Below are 20,036 nucleotides of genomic sequence, written 5' to 3'. Positions count from 1 at the left end.
TTCAGTAGCTGAAAAGGAAATAACCTGTGCTCTTGCTGTACATCAGCCACTGCAACTTATTTTGCATAACTGAAAATGACTAAGGAAAAATACCTACAGTAGTTCAGACATTCCTCTTTTTGTTAAGATAGGAAGAAAAGTAAAGAAAGAGGAAAGAGACTACAGCAGTACATTAAAATGCAAAATGGAGAGCTCTGCCCATAACTTCTCCAACAAATTCTCCCTGAATTAGGCAGCAAATATTCAAAACTGCTGGTCTGCACAGACAGTTCAGTCTGAAGTGCATAATCCCTGTGCCAGATTCCTCTGTCCCTTCCTCTCAGGCTCAAGGTAAGCATAACTGTGCAGATTGCCAAAAACCTCAGATAACAGAACATTCAGCCTTTTTCTGCTACCCAGATTTTGCTAAAGTTACCGGCTTCATATATGTATCCAAAAAAAACAAACTTTGTATGGGATGGGAAGAATTTCAGTTTGGGGTGGAAATCCAAGTTTTGATTGGAGGGCTTGTACTCCTCTAACTTCCTTCACCCTCCTCCCATCAGCTTACAAAATCTCAGAAGAAATCAGCAGCTTTACCCACTTAAGTGCATTCCATTCACTATAAAAGATTAAATATGTTAACTAGAAGTTTCTACTGAAATTTTCAGTCATTACACAGTTAATGACAGCTTTAAGGAGGCCATTAGCAGCATTTCAAAGATCTATTGCAAAGACTAAAGTCAGCTCACATCATCTCATAATTTCTAGTTAGGGTTAGCAGAGTCAGAAGCTTGAATAATGAATTCAGATGAAAGTACAGGGTGACTTTAAGATACAAGTGCTATTCCTGACTAGTAATACATCTGCATCCACATAACCCCCCCCCAAAGCCTTAAGAACAGCCTTCCTATATAATATAATCCACTTTGATGCTTTATCTGCATAAGGCACTTTGGATTACTTCTTAAAACAAAAACCAGGCAAATTAAAAAACTGATTGATTAAACTGCTTGAGACCTTCTTCAGATGCTCTTTTCCAGAATCAGAGTGACTCTTAATTGTTCTGCCTCAAAGATGTAGGGAAGTTGAAGCAATTCACTTTAAATTCACACCTAAAGCTGACTTGAATACTTTCTTAATGGCATGTGAAGACAAGCCCTTAACTCCAGAATGACACACAGAATTTACTTGAGAGTAACTGTCCAAAATATCTCCCTTGGGAGACAGGCCCAGACAACAAAACTCAACACATTGGGATGATACTGGTTCAACACCAAACTCTTCTAAGAAGAATGCAAGAAGCCACACAATCAGAAAAAGCTTGAATTCTGGTGAATGGAATTCCTGACTCTGTATTTGCCAGGTTTTAGAGAAGCATTTCCAGCAGGCACCTAGCCTTAGCTTGAAAAGCCTCTTATTGTGACACAATTATCCATGATTCCTCTCCATTCCTTCCCTCCGTATCCGGACCCTTTCTCCACAAGCTCCATTCCCCTGCTGCTCTCCCAAAGCCCACTCTGTTGCTCTTACTGACACATGGGACACAATCTAAGACAAAATGTGACAGCCCTTTCTTGACAGATTTTAAGCATCACCTGCCTACAACAAAAAGCAGCTTTTACAGAAACAGAAGGTGCAGAACCAGCAGAGAAGTGTCTTGACTTCGGATGCTCCCTCCCCCACAGCCAGGCTCTCGTTTTTTTGTGGGGATACATCTCCAGATCAGAGCCACAGCCTGCTGCAGATATAGATCAGCTTTGCTCATCCCACCATTCTCTGTCACTGACAAAAAATAGCTCTGGAGGGAGAAGAGGAGGTTTTCAGCTGTTTTCTTCTCCAGTTCTCTCTCTCCTCCCATGTGATGAGGGAGAAGCCATTTTCTCATGTTCATGGCATGATGTCAGAGTAACTATTTTCTTACTCTATGGAGCAGTAAATCCCAGATGTGCCTGTAAAAGGAATTTAATAGTAGCCACAATGTTCCAACAGCATCCTCAGCAACAAGATCACCAAGCTTTGCACGGAAGAGCTGGAAGAAGCTGGCTGGCATATTACTTGTTTCCTTACCAAAGGCAGCCCAGAGAAGTGGCTGAAGCCAAAAGGAGAGGTGTGGATAGATGCTTCCCCTGGGCACAACTGACACTCCTACAGGGTTCAAAAGAACCACAGGAGGGACATTTTCCTAGAGAGGATCAAAAATAGATGGAGGAAAAGCATGTAATATACTATTCTTTAATTTTCTCATAAACAGTAACTTTATTCTTCTCAAAACATTGATTGACATTTGATCCCGTTATGAACAATTCTGAGGTCTCCCCCACAGAGCATCTAAGCTGCATCACATTAAAGCTGTTCCTTTCTCCTTGCCTCTAGCATATTCCTAACATGTAAACAACTCTGCTGTGCACACAAGCAAAAGCACAGCTAGCTAGTGAAAGCTGCAGCACTAAGGGCACCATAGGAACCCATCCAACCCTAATAACCCATTAATTTCACAGGGCACTGTATTTATTAACTAGGAGCCAACTGCTATTAATGCAAATGTACATGTGAAAAATTACCCCTTTGGAAAAGCTGAAGGAAGATTACAGACTTGATTTTCATGGACTGTTATGTTTCACAAGCGTTGTTACCCCCACAACCCAAACATACAAGAAACGCCAGTCTGAATGGTGGAAGAATTGTGACAGACTAGGAGAAAGGCAAGTGTCAGGAAATCCAGCAGCCTTGCTGTCTGAGGATTTCAGCTGATGTGACACCACATGATAAGTAATGTTCTTGTGGCCAAGCCTCAAAACCCATTGGGACTATTTCCAGTTCAGCTTAATAAAAAGAGAAAAGAAAACAATCTCACTTCTCACCTATTCAACAGTGAGTTAATTAACAGGAGATACCCTACAAAAGTTACCAAAGTTAATGCAAAAGGATTGCCCAGCCACATACTTTGGGTATGTTAACCCCTGCTTCACAGGCTCTGGACCAAGACACTCAGGCGAGCTGCCCTGGTGAGTCTGGCTCCTTAGGGCAAGTTCCAATAGCCAGATTCACCCGCTCTGCCACGGAATCCTCTTACAGCACCATTGCTCAATGCACAAATCTCTATCCGCAGGCAAATCTGCTAAGGTCTGGAGGAAACACAGATCCATCTCTGACCCTGATCTCATCTGTGCAGGGGTTCTGCAGTGAACCCACAGGAAAAGCTAATGCAACTGCAACTACTTCTCTTTAGGGGCTTCTCTGCCTTAGGAGGTTTCCAACGGCAGGAATCCAGAGTAAAGGGGCTCTCAAGTTGTGAGCTGAAAACAGCTGCACTGCCAGGCTCCAACATCGGGACCCAGGGCAGGCCAGGGTGCCTTGGGTGACCATTCCATCTGCAGTTTTTTGCCCCTTCAGTTAAAATAAAACCTGGTGACTTCTTGCTATCCTTCTGATTTCTGCAGTCCACACTTACTTTGTGAACTGGAGCAAGTCAGTCATGTCCCAACACCCACTAGCTTCCTTTGGCTTCTTTCACACATTCAAAAATGTCAAACTATGAATTCCAAACCCTGCTTCTTCCTTCCACAACGCAAAGTATCACCCTAGTCACACTCATCCTTCTCCCCTCCCACTTCTTGTCAAATTCCACTGCCCATACTGACACCAGAGCAAGTCTGATCAACTTCAAGCTGTGAAATATCCACTTCTTCCCAGCAGCCCGCAAGAGCAAACTACTTTCCTGTTCCACTCTCTCTACAGACCAGCAGGTGAACACCCACTCAATCCTGCACATGACGTTTACCAAAGGAGGTTTTGCTGGAGTAAAAAGAGAAATCAAGAAGGTCTAGTTTTATAAATAAAATTACATATTCTTCCCTGCAGCTAAAATCTCTACATTTCTCATTTTCAGTGCTTTTAACACAAATTAAAAAGGCAGGGGGAGGGAGAGCTGTCTTCTTCCATATTCTGTGCCCAGGTGGTTTTTTTACACAGGTCAAACAATCTCTTTCTGCAAAATTCACTGAAGTCTAACACCAATGCTATCCTTGCAAAGGCTAAAATCTCTACTTATAGTAACTGCAGCATGCAGCAAATGTTATACAGCATTTATGAAGCAGTGCAACTAAATCTTAACTTTTGACTAGAGTAAAATAAAGTTCACGGTTAAAGGAGGCCAAAGTATTTCATTATCTGCAGGCTGGAAAATTTAAGTAAATCTTCAAACACTGAGGCTTTGAAAAGTGCAAGGGTCAGCTGCTATACCCTACGTATCTGACAAAATGCAATGTCACAAACACCAACAGCAGAAGGTTGTAGCTACATCCTAGTGCCAAATATCTGGCAGCCTTTTTCTCATTAGAGAAGCCTGATCAGAAGACTACAGCCAAGCCATAGTTCAGAATTTAATGATTACAGGGATCATTGCACTGAAAATGTGAAGCATTTCAGGTTTAAATTATGAATGACAGTGACAGCTCAAGATTATTACACATTTTCATTCACCTTTCACTCTTATAAATTAATAATAAAGAAAGGTTGGAGAGTGGCTTTTTTTTACGCTGTCAGCAAACAAATGCCTTGATGTATGTTCACCATGCACTAAGCATTCAAGATTCAGTACCAAAATTGCCCAGGACTGCACACAGCGTTTATTAACCAAATTATAAATCACACTTTTAATTAATGGAAAAGACAAAACACAGGTTATTACTTCTTTTAACACCGGAGTCACAAGACCTGTCTTGTATCACAGATATGCCCCAGACAGGAGCACTCAAGAGGATATCAGTTTACTTCTTTAAGGATTTCAGAAGTTTGCTGAAGCTTCCATGCCTTTCATGGATTGGTTTTGATTGACCTCACATCTTTGACCTACTGCAGTTGCACCTCCCCTCAGACAGAGATTATTTAAGCTAATTTAACTGAATCCAAAGGGCCCATTTTGAGTCATATCTTCAGAGTCACACTGCAGTCAGCAGCATTCTTCACTTTTACTGCTAGCCCAGAATAAAGGCAGAAAGCACTCAGGGCTTCCCATTAGACAGCTGGTTCAAATGCAAACCCATAAAAACACAAACCATTGACTGACAAACGTCTGTTGAAGAAAAGCAAACGATCTGTATGCAAGAATATCTGAAAAACAGAAATGCCACTACCCATGAAGCACCTGGTATGCCAGTGCACCTCAAAAAGGTCATGAAGCAAGTATAACCCTAACACACCAAAGCAATGGGAACATTTGGCTCCTTCAAAGTGCTGTAACTTCATCAAAACACTTGAATCAAATTTGACATTTATATCTCTATAAATAATGTGTGAGCAAAAGCAAAGACAAAGCAACATCTGCAATTCAGGGAAAGACATCAAAACAAATTTGTCCCTAGTACTCAAATGTTAAACTACATGTGGGAAACTGATGATCTTTTGAATGGCTGAAAGCTAGGACACAGAGGAAAGGGCATCTTGTTTTTAAATTAATTATTAATCAATCTTTTCAGCCATCAAGCTCCTGCAATGACTCATCCACTTGCTTTACCAAAGTCTAAACTGTTATGGGAAGACTGCAATTCCACTGGAATATTACTCTCCTGAGTGTGATACTTAACCCTGTATATATGAGAAAGGATTTTAGTAGATTCATTCCTCTCCCACAAGAAGATCAAGTTCTCATTAAAACTGGAAAGAGAGGGAAAAAAAAGGGAAAACAGTGTTTAGAATTTTGCACTCAGAGAAACAAGAGAAGATAGATTCCACCTCAGTTATTCATTGCAAAGTCAGTATTCTTCCAGTGACAGAATGCACTGTAAATAGTAAGAGAATTCACATCATCAGAAATCCTCAATTATCACGTCATTGAATGATACCATTCTTCCACACTCATTCAGACAGTTGGTACTGTCTGTAAAGGAATTTAGTTTTAGACAACTGATAGGAGCTGCTTTTTAAGTTTACAAAATTATGAACTTAATCCTATACCCCACATCCATGCAAATCTCTTTTGAAAGTTTGACAGCTCTACTAAATAAAAGGAGCTGCAAGACTGGAGCTCGGTTGGTGATACCTATACAGAGCTTGCTCTTTTCCTGTGCTAAAATTATATCAGAACAGTACAACACATTTGCATATCTCCCACTCATGTAACTTTTTGCCAGCAGTAACAAGACGACAGCAAGGCTTAGAAAACGTACCAGACAGAGATAGAAGGAGAGGGTGGAGTTTCCTGCAGGAGCACCCAGGCTGAAGTCCAGCAGCTCCCAGGGAAGGTGCTGCCTTATTACAGCCCAGTGCCTTCACATCAGGCTCCACTTACTGGTGTCAAACGTGAAACTCCACCCAGGAAACAAAAAGCTTCCTACTGTTTCTCCCCTCTCCACAGCCTCCTGGCTACTACCAGGAAAACTGGAATCACTCCACCCTTTTTCCGCAAGAATGATTTACATCTTTCCTTTTTACTATGCTCAGTCTTGGAGCTACCATAGAATACAAGGAATAGGGAAAAAAGTCCCTGCTGGGTTATCTCCCCATGTCTCATATTGTTTTTCTGGAAATATTCCTAGTAGCAGCCCAGAGTGCTGCTGGTGATTTTAATCACGCAGAAGTAATACGAAATTCACATGACTACTGTCAGTTTTCCAGCCACACAAGTTTTGCAAAAATATCAATTGAAACAATCTGATTTTCCAACATTTACCTAGGAAAGTGATAAAAAAAATTACAGAGGTAGAAGAACTTTGGGAAAAGTTTGATTCACACATTGGTGCACAGTTAGTTTCAGAATAGCTTTTCATTAAAAAATAAAAATCATGACAGCATTGAAGAATTCTGGCACTTTACTTCCTCTGAAGATGCCAGTGTGGAAAAAAATAATCTAATTGAGCCAAGTAAAAGGAAGTAATAAAAAGTCACAGGAAAGTATCTGACCTGACATACATAAAATGTTACTAAGGTGTAAGAGTGAGTTTAAGTGATTTTGGAAATCAATAATGGAATCTAGTGTTATTCAGGATGTGCTACACACTAGAAATTCTGACTTGAATGCTCAAGTTATACCATGGCCTTCCATCTGAATCTTTCTAGCAGCCCATTTTTACTAGTCCCACCCTACCATGACATCCCAATGGCAAAGCTCAGTTAAAATGCAAGCAGAACAAGACAATTAATTTGAAACTCAGGAAAGTCAAATGTTGTGCAGGAACATTTGAAAACAAGCCCATACAAATGAGACAGTGCAACAATAACTAACAGAACAAACACAATACTCCCCCAAATCATTAATACTTGTTTGTTAATGATCATGTTAGCTGCAGGGAAAGCGCCTTTGTAACATAATTTGATTAAGACCCAACTAGTAAGAAGTGAAATAACCAAAAATTGTTTTTGTTAGTATCAAATTAGGCTGAGCACACACCACATGCATGGGGATAGGATACTACTCTAGGAAGCAGGCCTTTTGCACCAGCACACTCAAGATCTAAATTACCATGGACTGTGGAATGGAAAATGCAGAACTGCATAAAAGGAAGGCAAACCCTGCTTACAAAATAGCAGTGAGTCAGCTCCTGAGGACTGGTCTATGACTGCTTTGAAAACAAGATGCACATTCCTTCTGTGCACTCTGGTTATACAGAATGAAAACAAGCCCATCCCCTAAAGATGCTGTTAACAGGGGAGATGACATTGCAGAAAAGGTGTCAAGAAACATCAGTAACACCATTTAACCCATACAAACACCGTTTAACCCATACAAACTTCAGAAAATATTTTCAGCCAATGCTGATTCACAGAGCCTTTTAATCATACACACATCTATTCATATGTGGTGCAATTAATGAGCAAGAAACACTCGCATCCCTGGCCTCAGATCAACCAGTAACAGCTTACCTTGGGGACACCTCTAACTCTAAAAGGTCCTTTAGATATTTTTTAGAGAATCTCTTTCTAAAATGCCATGACCCTTTAGCCTGTCTAGTTCCATCATCTGTAACCAGACTATCTAGAAAACCAAGAATAAACTCCAAGGCCTTTTGTGACAAGCTGTGCAACTATTAATATTAACAAGTCATTTAATACCATAAGGAACAATAAATAACATAACTACTCAAAGCATTTATTTAGGGAACACAAGTACATTTGCCCTCATTCAAAAATTAAAGATAAATGATGGGCTTTCATAACCTGTCTCCCTCTTAGCAAGTGCCCTTGGCTGCACGCAACCCTCTCCTTGACAACATTATAGCTCATTTTGTTGTTGTTTAGGGGTATCTGGGGACTTTTTTTGTTTTCTTATCTTTTTGCTGTTTTCAGCTGTTATTGGTGAATGGGGCTTTTCCTGGTTTACTTGATTATTTCTGAGAAAAAAAAAAAAACATTCAAAGAATTAATGCAGCACACATGCAGGGGAAAACAAAAGTCCAATAAGTCAGCTCTATCAATATTACTTTGTTGACATTTATTAAAACAAAGTGCTGATCACTGAATATCATGCCAGCATACACTGAATGGAAGTACCCTGTCCAACCTCTCTGAAAAAATAGAAACCTTGAAACCAGCTCATTTCAGGGAAAGGATTAAAGGTTGTTTTTTCAGGTGTCCTTGCACACTGAATCCCTCTGCCAGATATTGCAGTTTATCACTGCTAAACACTTACACTGCAGAAGTACCTAGAGACCTCAAGTAGGTCAGGACCTCAGCATGCGAAGCACAAAATTGATGCATAATACTTGACAGCCCTTGCCTCATCATATTTTTCTATTTCATGAAATAAGAAAATTTCTTCTTACTGCTTTTTCTATTTCTTCCCACCAGCACAGCTATTTGAACAACCCACACAAGGAAAAGAAACTCAATGACACTGCAAAAAAACCAACCAAGTTCCACCACCAATGTATGAAAGTACTATCCAACATACAAGAAAAACAGAAGCAGCTCTGCCCCTTGTGAGGATATTACACATAAGGATCTAGGTAAAAGTCAAATCAAAGCAGGTTTGGGGCTTTTTAAGTTGGCATACCTCCAGCTATTCTAACAAAGAAGAGGCTGTTGTAATAAGCTTTGGTAAATGTTTATGGATGAAAGTTCCAATTCTCATTTTCCCATCTCCTACAATCTAGACATACCCTTTCAGTGAAGGGAAGAGTTTCTCAGTTGCTGCCTTCTGATTGAACACTGGTTGAGACAGAGCAAGGGTGAAATCAAATTAATCAAATGAAAAGAAAATTTAAATTAACTGCAGGGAGTAGAACTAGAGTGTTAAACCTCACTTTTGCATCCCTTGAATTAGTTCCATTAAAGGTGAAAAAACATGCAGTAAGTCTGAAATGAAGCTTAACAAGATGATAGAGGTCTTGGCAACGTGATTATTTTAACAAGTTGACAGCCAGTTATTCCAGATAGTCTCAGTTTAAGTACACATACCAAGACAGCACAATCCAGAGGAGTGGGCCAATATACTCTTGCAAGATTAGCTGTGCTTCATGTTCTCCCTTCTGGCATCTCATTGCTCCATCACCACCTACCTCTGACTTCACAAATACTCACCCAGATCCTGCAGAGGTTCCTTGCAGCTCCCCATCCTGTTCCCTGAGCTGAAAAGGCAAAACTGGTATCGCTGTGGACTTGACTGCAAGTTGCCACCAACCAGTGACTGTCCAAGGACTAGGGAACATACAGACTTGGGAAAAAACAGCCATTGCTCATCAGCCAAAAGGTGGTGACAAGACAGGTGATTGTATCTAAAAGCCCATGCAGCACCACATTCCTCCCCATCTCACCTGTGCCACAGGAATGGCTGCTGTTCCCAACCTTCAGCAGCACTACCAGCATCTCAACCTGGTGTCATGAGAGGCAGCAAGTCACCAAAACACACCATCTGCCAAAATGGCAAAGTCTGTGGGACTGCCAGATCCAGCTGCAAACCAGACAGCTGAACGTCAGAGTGCAGCTCTGGTGCAAGCAACAATCTGGTGGGGCTTTGCAGGGGGGAGTGGTGGGATGGCATTTGAGCTTGGCCTCTAAAGCCCCAAATTTCAATGCTTCCTCCATAGTAAAGACTGAAAAAAAACCCCAAACCCAAACCCGGGCAGTGCTCCCTTAACTACTACAGAACTTCAAACAGCACATGGTGGGGCCGGGGGGAAGGGGCTGTATGGGGTTTTCCTTTCTTAAAAAATTTCTTTTCATGGAATTGTTTTTCCCCGATGTTTCAAATATCAGTAATGTTAACAATTATTACATTCCTTAAATAATTACTTGAACTGCCCAAGAAAATTGGTTCGCAGTCTGCCTGGAAAAACATTTTACCCCAAAAGGCAGCAGATTCAGTTTATGAGCAGAAAAAAACCACTTTTTTTTGCCCAGCTCCTGCAGAACCTAAGAGTTAATGAAAAGGAAGAGACCGATGCTTTATTGATCAAAACAATTCTAATTACGCACAGAAGACTTCTCCATGTTTCCAATAATACACTGAGCAAAAGCTACTTCATGAAATGCAGTCAGATAAGCAGAAAGTTTGGGAGTTCATTGCTCAGCAGAAAAGGCCAGAATTTTATATATCCAATCACCGGAGGCAGTGGAATGTTGTAATTGCAAGCATATTCTAGCACTTGAAATAATAAATAAAACTAGAGAAATGTATTACTTATGTAAATTTAAAGTTTTTCTAAAAGAGGACCATAAAAAGTTGTGGACAGAGTAACACAATGTAACAGCTAAACCACAGCAGCACTAAAATAATCGAGCAACAAAGAGCTGTTTGTTCATTTTTTGCCTCGCAAATCTCTCTCTTCCCCTCATCTTTACTATCTGAGGTACAAGGCAATAATGTCACCAACTTCTTACGGTATGTCCTTTTCACCATCATGTGCAAATACAGCATTACAAGACAACATGTTAGGCATATCTACACAAGGAAAACTGGGGTTGGAAAGGCCAACTTTCCCCCACTCCAATCTCTCCTGTGGTTTCTCAGTTTTTCAAGGTGTTTCACCTCTCCTGAAGCCACAGCCTCCTGTCCTGGGCATTGACAAGGACAGACTTTATGATGCTGCACCTCACTAACTGGATTTAGCAGCCCACTGTGCAGTCAGCCTTCGAGAGAACAAGCACTCTGCCATGGTGAGCTACCTTCTTCAAAAGAGCATCGCCTACCAAAGACAACAGACAAAGCCTGAGGGAGCAACATGTCGAGAATCACTTCCCATCTATCCAAAAGGCACCTCCTGAGATTCCAGACGAGAACTGAGAGCAGGTAGGTATTTCAAAATAACATCATAATGTGCCAAAACGCCTAGCTAGGAATACAGCAGCCTACTGAATTTGATACACATCCAGTAGGAAACAGGTCTATACACACAAAAACACGCAACAAGACATTACTACAGGGAAGGTTTAAAGAGAGCAGAGCTGCATTTGGACCCTGCTCAGATTTTGCTCTGCTCTAGCAAGCTGGCGACAAACGCCACCAGTGCCATCTCCTTCCTCCCCCGCGCTGTGCCGGTGCCACCGCCCGCGGCCAGGCTGGGCTCAGGCTCCAGAAGGACAAGCTGGCTGCATGCAGCTCAGCTCACTGACCTGTGGGCTGTGGGGTCTGGCTTCTGCTATCAGTAATGGACAAGTCCCCTGTCCAGACAAAGAAATACGAGCGCAAAAACACTGAGAAAACCAAAGTAGGGCTATTTTCCAGATATTTTCCAGTTATTTTTCAGTTTCTGTCTCTAACAATAACATTGAAAATTCTGCGGGGAGGACAGGAAGAAAGAAAAGATAAACCAACACTAAAATTGTAACACTGGAGCGAGATGCACAAAAGTTCTTTTAATTGCAAAGAACCACTCAAAACGACATCTATATCTACACTAAGGAAAACATTGCTTCTGCCTTGAGGCGGCCTTGGCAATAACATTGTTGCAAGCAAAAACCAGTTTATCATTTTGGAGGGACTTTCAATCAATTTAATTTATTTGTCAGTTAATAAGCATGTAATTACTGCTTCTGGTATTGAAACAGCCCTTGCTCTCCAATCCCCTCACCATACCTGCTCCTAGCAGTGGGGCAACAGGACCAGCAGTCATTCTGGTTTCCAGTCGAAGGTCAGCACTGCTGCTTATTATGTGCGTATAGTAAACAAATAGCTTATACAGACAAGTTGTTCTTAAAACAAATCAAAAGCACATCAAGTGAAATGTGATCTAAAATAAGCCAGCAATGTTTCAGAATATCACTATTTCCCCTGGCACTTCAGGATGCTGCAGCTGCAGAAATTCTTCTAAAAAAATTCAAGACTTAGAGCTTATGCTCCCACAAAAAAGAGGTTTCCAGACACAAATATATTATAAATATACACACACACACACTCCATCACAGTAACCAGACCAGAACACTTGCGCAGGAAAGCCCCTAGCCACACTTTAACATTTTGTTCATTTAACTGTATAAGCCAATATTTTTTTCTTGCTTCCCAACTATGCCAGCAAAAACCTTACTGCAAAAGCCCTTCTAGTGATTGCAAAATTCTTCCGCCTGCATAAACCATTCCTTTCACAGGACATGGTGTAAGCAGGACTAGCAAAAAACATTCCTCTCAGACCAGTAGAGGAACCTGAGGAGGAAGTGATGAGACCAGGTAACAAAAGCATGCAGGCAGGAAGGGTGAAAGCAAAGGAGAGCATTGCATCAGTCCAGCTTCTGTGTGCAGAAAAAGGCAGGAAGCAGCAACTGCCATCACACCACGTTTGCGCCAGCTAACTGCAAAGCTAAACTGCAAAGTCACAACACTACTACAAGAAGTAACAGCAGGAAAACACTGCATGCAGGTCAGACTGACCAACTTGATTTTGACAGACCTGGCACTTTGTTTTCTATTTGGATTTTTATGTCATGTTTTGTATTATATATAATCTTGAAAAACAAACATTGCCTAGAAACTTAAGCATAAGCCATTCCAGTTATGTCAAGTGGATACTAATCCTATTCCCCCTAAGAGTTCAAGTGTCAGTTGTGTTAACTGTTTCCCTACTGATAAGATACTTAGCACAATTTCTCTGCTAAAACCTATCTCGGAACTCCAAGCCATCTGTAAAAGCCTCTTATGAGCAAAACCATCCACGTATTCACCATCCAGGAGTAAACAACTTTTCCACTCTTCCTAATGAGCATCCTTACAATACAGACTCATCCTGGCTATGTGAAAAATACTCACTACTAAGAATAGAGCAGTGTGGGTTAGAAAACAACCAAAAAATTAAGACAGATTCAATACACTTTTAAAGACTTGCCTGTCTGTGTTTCCACTCAAATATAAATCTTCTCTCTTCTCCCCCTGCCCTTTTTTTTTTTTTTAAACCCAGATCTGCTGCAGGTTATCCAGCCTGCCACATCACATCAACACAGAGACCAGTAAGGCCTGGCTGCAGAATTTAGGTCAGCTTGTCTGTGGAGTACATAAGGTCTTCCACACAGCCATGAATTTCCTAGTAAAGCTTCAATAATCCCTCTTCATCCTGCTATGCAGCTATTTCACTAGGAATTGCTAGCTTTCCTCTAACTCCCCAACAAAGACTCTCCACAGGAGGGATGTTTGCAGACGAATGAGCCACTATCTCTTCCTTGGGAAGCAGGAAGCTGGTTGTTGAATCAAATAAATGCAGATCCTTATTTCCCAAGACAAAAAAATAAGTGAAGTATTCACAATGGATGCTAGAAAAATACTCCCTTTTTTTTAACCACACCAGGAAGGATATAATCAGACAGAGCTGGAAATTACTTCCAGAACATTAAGAATAATTTTCTTAACAGATTTTAAACAAACCCTCACTGCTTCTACCCAGGTCAATAAATAAAAAAATAACAAAAATGTCACTAATGAATTCAGACAGTCTAAGCAACAGATGCTTGTATTTTTGGAGACAAAGCATCACTTGAGGTGAAGAAACCATTGTGCCTCTTCAAAGAATGCTCCCTCTAAAAGTGAATTGCATGCCACTGCCATCCAAAGCACTGTATAAGCCCAACAAGTAGTAGCCCTGTTCCTAAGGGATCTCTAAAGGTACATAAAAATATGCAGTCTCTTCAAAACATGGCGCTCAGAGCAGGAGTTTCACATAAACTGGAAGGCACAGTTATCTAAGAGAAAAACCAAACTGAATACAGTAAATCAAAACCTTGAACTTTGCTGTCTTCATAAAAGATGAACTTAACTAAATCTTCTCAAGTATGACAATCTGAAAGATGTGAATGCAAGAATATATATCAATTTCCAGGAATGGTTATGGACATCTCAGCATATAAAAACATATCTAGCAAGCTGACAGTTGGTTTTGTCTTAAAACCCATCAGTCTGCTTCTGTGCTCTATGGTTCCCACGTAATACTGTGCTCATCAATAGTTAACACTTATGTCTCCCTAAAAGAACAAAGAATAAAGCTGAGGAAGAGCTCTTTCCTCAAGACATCACACTGCTCTTTAACATTCAAACATTGGTTAAGAGTATTCCTAGACCATTCTTTACAACTTACATGAAGCCTGAAAATGGTATTTGCAAACATGTACTGAGCTGTACTGCACATTAGCTGTGCAGATCAAACACCCTAGCAAACACGCTGCATTTATGATCACCTCAGATCTGTTACAGAACTCAGACACATAGCATGCACCCATGCCAGGCCCACAGATGTGGCTGTCCTTACTGGGCCTCCATTGCATCACACGTGTTAACAAGATCTTCTAAAGAATGTAACTGTTTATAACTAATGATCACCCATAACTTTACTCTGTGTCAGACAACTTTTCCCATTACTGACTCAGTACCTGATCAGGCTGTGCTTCTCCGCCTTCCTCCTCTGGCTTCAGCTGGGCTGAGCACTGGCTCCTGATTGCTCCAGTGGCAGGAATACCAAACCAGACTCTGATGATCACTTTCTCATTCTGACAAGCGCCACAGATTCCTCCTATATAAAAACAAACTGCTGTGAATCAAACTAGCCAAATGAAGTGGTAATGGTAGAGGAGGTCAGAGGAGTGCTACTCTGCAACACAGAAGACAAAGGTTACTCATCCTTTTGCTGACAGCACTTCATCTCTGGGGAACACTAAGTACATCCTTGTCTTAATAACTTTGAAACTACTCTAAATGAATTGTCTTATTCTTGAAAAGCATAGATCCTAAATGAGCAATTTGTCATTTCCCACGTATTTTATTAAACATACTGGCTCATCTTAGCTTAACCAAGAGCACTACTATTTCTACATCATCACCTCCCTATACGACCACGAAAGCCAGACCAGACCCATATGACATGGCAGCTGTGCACTGCAGGTGCTCCCCACAAACACTTCGATGACACTTGAACTGCTACACTGCAGCCATATGCCAGGACAGCAGACCACCTTGAGTCAAACGAGCTGCTTGGAAAAATCTCAGGAAAACACCTCTGTCCTCTAGGATGAACAAAATATAGAAGAAGTGGGATTGTCTCCCTCCTTCTTCAGCCCAAAAATTCCACCAGCCAAGACCCAGCACAGCTGCCCTCACCTTCAGAGACCCAGAGGCTCCAGGGCTGTGCAGAGCCCACAGATGCAAAGCAACAACTCGGCAAAAAGAACAGCCAGACTCTAGCAGGTAATTCATGAATATTTATTTTAGTTTGTTGCTTATTAAGTATGCCTTGTTATAAATCAAGTACTTTACAGTAATTGCCTCCAATCAACAAACACAGGGAAAGCTGCTATGTAAACCAATGCTGTTCCAAATCCGAAATGAGTCCCTTAGCAACAGGCAGGATTCTACAGGACTCTTGGTGCACAGCCACTGCCTTGCTGCCCTTTAAAGGCTGTCACTGCCTCGCTACCCTTCTCTGCCTCTCCTGCCCTGGCTGCACCCCAAGCAGCCCTGCTGTGTGCCCAAGGTGTTCCTAGCACTGCCAACCACAGCACGCCGTGCCAGGGTGCCAACACCAGTGCAGCAGGTGCTTAGTGCATGGGTAGCACGCCCCAGGTACATGGCACAGGGACAGCCCTCAGAGCAAAGGATGCTCCACAGCCAGGGTTCAAAGGCAGGGACAACCAGCTGCATCCCCTGCTCCAGCCCCCAGCCTCCACCCCAGCAGTGGCTGCAGCAGAGCTGCTCTGCCATAAGGGTCTGCATCCAGCACCAAGAGCAGTGCCCTCACCCACCTGAACTGCTCCCAAACCACTACAGAAAAAAATGCAAACCAAGCCCCCCCCAGCCCCCCCATCTCCCTCTAATTTTTTTACAAAGCTTTTTCAGGGTTGGCACCCACTGGCACTGAAAAGCACACAGGAACAAGCCCTATGTCAGGCTTTCCACCGAGATCATTTTAAAGGTCAGCAGGAACCTGCTGTTCCAGGTTTCTTGGCAGTAGAGACTCAGGACAAGGAGATGGGGAAAACACTGTTAAATCCTCAAACAAAATATGCCTCATAGACTTTTCTTCTTCAAAAGGCTCGGGGTGGTCAAGTGGTCTCAGGATAAATAAATCTCTTTATGCAGAACTGGAGTTTTCGGAGACTCTCGTTTTTTAAATACATGGAGGGGAAAAAACCCATGACTACATATCTTCCAAAGGTCTATTGCAAGTAGGCTTCAGAACAGACCTTTGGATCATACTTGAGGTCTAACAGAAAATGCTCTCACAGCCACAGGGCCATTCACCTTGGCTGATTCTGTGACCTTTTTTTTTTTCCCTACTAAGTCAGAGAGCCATGTAAGAAGAGCCTAAACAGAGCTCACCATGCTCTCCAATCCCCCCTCAGCAGCCACCCCAAAGGCAACAGCTTCTGAAAACATCAGGCAAAAGCAGTTCCCACCTTCAAAGTAGGAGGACAGTGATTTTTACAGAAATTTTACAGAATGTATCAGCATTTAAGGAAAGGGGCCAGGAGAGGCTGAACAGCACCACCTCACTCAGTAAGGCATGGAAGAACACAAGAGCTTGATTTCAAGAGCTCAATCACAATCTGAAAGATTGCTGAGGTCCATCACCACCACCCTCCCTTTCCCAGAAGAGGCTGAGCACACGGATTCAATCATACCTGGAGGATATGCAAAGGGAAACAAATGACTAAACACTTACAAAATTTTGGTTTAAAACAAGCAAAAGAAAAAACAAACCAAAAACCAATCTAAGAGCAGAAAAAGCAGAAATTCTTATATAAATCATAGCAGTGCATAAGATGTTTGGGCAGTGCCAAGACCAGTGAAGGATTCTTCCCCACAGTTCTCACCACAAAAATTCTTATGGATTTTGTTCCAAATCCCATTTGACAAATTCTCACTTTATGCTACTTCCTTCACCTCCTTCTCCCACTTTTGAAGTGACAACCTCAATTTATTAAAACAAAGCAATGTCTTTCTTACAGAAACATCTGCTTTGATACAAGAATACACACTGGTATAGTCAGTATGTGGGACTGTGGCAATGAAGGAGACTAAATAAAGAGCACATGTACCACTTCTCTTTTAACCTCGTCCCCTCTGGCACTCATTCACTTCAATACTTTTCTTTCAGGGCCCTACAGCATAGAGAAAGACACCACATTTACATTGGGGTGTTGGCATCAACCAGTGCCAATTTCATCTGAATCACAGCCAGACACTTGGCACTTCAGGCATAACACGTGCAACCTCCAAATGCCACGTCCTATATACTGTAGCCTACATGTGGCTGCCTTCATTTGTACAGTCACTTGATCAAACATCTTTTCCATTAAGGAAAACAATACTTCTGATGCTTTTAACAGGGAAATAATCATTGTTAACAGAGTGAAAAAAAAACAAACAATGCACTTAGAACAAATCATTATGAATTCTGTAAAGAAAGGAGAAGGAGGGAAGTCACAGTGTTTTGGGGAAGAAGTAGAGATTTTTTTAAAAAAAACCATACAAACAAAAAACCAACAACCTCAGCTAATGAAATAAGTGAAGCAGTTTCAGTCATTAGAGGTTTAATTTCAGCACAACTGAATAATTCTCAGTTCTACATGTATCTACAAGTACCCAGACAACAGAAGACATCTGACAATCTCTTGAGTTAAAATGCCATCTTCCTCCCTTGCTGCTGCATAAGAAAAACAACAAACCACCACACAGGAAAAGTGTCATGCCATCATGAGAGAAGAAAAACCCCACCACAGCCACCTACTGTAGAAGTACTGTCAAAAGTAGCATGTAACCTAACCAGATAAATACCAGATTTTGTTGCTATCTCTGAGTAAAGTTCTGCAGTCAGCTGAAGCTGATTTGTGGCCACCCTGCTGCTTAACATTCCTGCTCTCTCCATGGTGTGTGCTGGGAGAGGCATCTTGCCCAAAGCAGAGGGTGGGCTGGAAGGCAGGACTTCCCCTTTCAACAGCAGTGCAAGCTCAAATTTGCTCCAGCTGGTCTTGAAACCACAGTCCCCCTGGAAAGCACCTTAGGCACTACTCCTGCTACATGGGAGCCTATAGGATCCCACTGCCACTCCCTGCAGAGCTCATTGTCCATTCTAGGGCCTTGCTGCAGCTTTTCACATGACACCCAACACCCCCTTTAATTTGGAAGCTCCCTGTCATTCTTCCCTTCTCTTGGTGGCCACCTCCTCTTCCCCTATCCATGAGCCAGAGGCTGTGTGCAAATTTATCCCCACTTCTTCTCTTCTGCTGCAGACAGAAGGAATATAACCAAGACATAGCAACAAATCAAACCTTGCTGGTCAAGCAGCCAAGCTTCCCACGGCTACAGCTAACTCATTGTTTGACCCACAGGCTGCAAGAGAGGGGGATGCTGTTGGTAGCTCTGGTATTGCACTCTTTGGCAGACAGCAAGCCAGGTCTAAGGTCTTGCAAGTTCAGACTGCAAACAGGTAAATAATCAGACACTGAGAAGTCTTAACATGGATGAGGTGACAGAAATCAGCAGCTATCAGTGTGGAGGGCCATCACTCTCTCTCCATGCACAAAACAAACAGCAGAGAAGGAGCACTCTGTTCCTCACACTGACCAGCTACACACTGGTTATGACCAGGCTGCTTTGGGCCACTGTGCACATGGACAGACTACAATCTCAAAATACAAATCAGACATGTGCAAAACCATTAATCAAAACCAGCTTGTACCAGTTCAATCTGTAAGCTTCAGGTACCCATTAAATTTGCTGCAATGAGCTTTTTCAAACACTTTGCTTTCAAGCTGACTGCAAACAGGGAGAACTTGGCCATTCCACTGTGAGCATGAAAGCCTTGTTTCTGGGCTGAGGCACCCTCAAACAAACAGAATTCACACACTTTGCGCTGGCAGAACAGTATATATAACCTCATGCTTTATGATTTCATGTTATATTTACTCAAATCTCTCCACAGTTTTGTTATCTCCTTTTTTCTGCCTCACTATTACTATTTTCTTTTGTACTTTTGCATGCTTCTGATGTTTTTATTTTCAGGCTTTACTATATTTGTTCTCCTGTAACTCTGGCCTCAATGGTTTCTTTCTTTAAAATTTGTTTGGGTTAAACTGATCAATGCAAATAAAGACACTCTTAAATTCACCTTTCAATCTAGATACATCCTAAATTAACTTACACTAAAAATAAACATAGCATAAATATAAGTTTTAAACACTGGAAAAAGAATCTCATCCAAACCAGTACATTTTTCACTTTTCTGATTTTCTATTAGTATAATTTTGTTTCACTCCCAGTCCACTTGTTTTTCCAACACTTTTCTTCTATTACTCTTCTGTTAGCCACTTTCCTACCCACTTTTCACACACCAGCACTGGTTAAACTCACAACTTCTGCAGCACCAACAAGCATTTATGTATGGATTCCTCCACTTCCTTGTTTCCAGATTTGATTTTTTTTGAAGGATAGAAAAGGAGAGGAGCAAAACTATCAACCCAGTTTTCCCTTTCTCTCTGCTAACAATGCCAATGAGGGAAAACTGTAGAAATTTAGTAAGGATTCTAAACCAGCAAACATTACTTTAAAAAACTCAAGTGCGTGAAAAGTTTCATTTCCCTTTTGTCAGTTCCCCTGCTAAGCTAGCTAGGTTAGGCTTTGTTTCTTAATTTAATTAGTCGGAAAGTAA

General features: G+C 41.6%; 1 protein-coding gene and 1 long non-coding RNA gene across 7 annotated transcripts in view; one reads left to right on the top strand and one right to left on the bottom strand.

Annotated features, from left to right (window-relative positions):
- LRRC8D (leucine rich repeat containing 8 VRAC subunit D) overlaps positions 1–20,036 on the bottom strand; it is a 51,976-nt gene that overhangs the window by 25,387 nt on the left and 6,553 nt on the right. For 3 of the 5 annotated variants that reach the window (XM_085068029.1, XM_085068032.1, XM_085068031.1), the window contains exon 2: positions 14,764–14,903. The exons of 1 other annotated variant lie outside the window; for it this stretch is intronic. The gene's annotated coding sequence lies outside the window, so the exon portion shown is untranslated. Of the gene's footprint in view, positions 1–6,149; positions 6,257–14,763; positions 14,904–20,036 lie in introns of those variants that run through there. One more of the 5 variants, XM_085068034.1, reaches the window with a different exon arrangement.
- LOC146433906 (uncharacterized) lies at positions 15,126–17,045 on the top strand. 2 transcript variants are annotated; one of them, XR_014853755.1, is made up of 2 exons: positions 15,126–15,574; positions 16,729–17,045. It is a non-coding gene; the product is annotated as an uncharacterized LOC146433906 (long non-coding RNA). The 2 variants fall into 2 exon arrangements; XR_014853754.1 differs by lacking the exon at positions 15,126–15,574 and adding an exon at positions 15,750–15,949.

The sequence above is a fragment of the Lichenostomus cassidix genome, chromosome 8 (assembly GCF_008360975.1).
Source record: "Lichenostomus cassidix isolate B80296 chromosome 8, HeHo_3.0, whole genome shotgun sequence".
Classification (NCBI taxonomy): Eukaryota; Metazoa; Chordata; class Aves; order Passeriformes; family Meliphagidae; genus Lichenostomus; species Lichenostomus cassidix.
Note: the sequence above shows the minus strand (reverse complement) of the source record. Positions and strands in the feature narration are given on the sequence as shown.